Here is a 303-nt window from a genome sequence, read left to right as displayed (position 1 = left end):
AGCAATCTTCCAGTATAATGAAGGGATGTATTGGGCACCTAAAGGCAATATAAATCTGGTGGAAATCCAGATTTGAACTAAGGGGAATTTCCTGACTATTTAAGCTATTCAACCTTCCTCCTGAAGTTGTGGGTGCTCCATCACTGTAGGTTTTCAATAGAAGACTGGACAGCCATTTGTCCAGAATGGTATGATGATTCCTGCACTTGACCGGAGGTCTCTTTTAACCCTATTAATTCTATGAAGGGTTTATGATGTCTGTGATTCTCCATGGAATCAATTAGAAAGGAAGATTGTGGGTTC

The sequence above is a fragment of the Vipera berus genome, assembly GCF_964194415.1.
Source record: "Vipera berus genome assembly, chromosome: 1".
In the NCBI taxonomy this organism is placed as follows: domain Eukaryota; kingdom Metazoa; phylum Chordata; class Lepidosauria; order Squamata; family Viperidae; genus Vipera; species Vipera berus.
Note: the sequence above shows the minus strand (reverse complement) of the source record.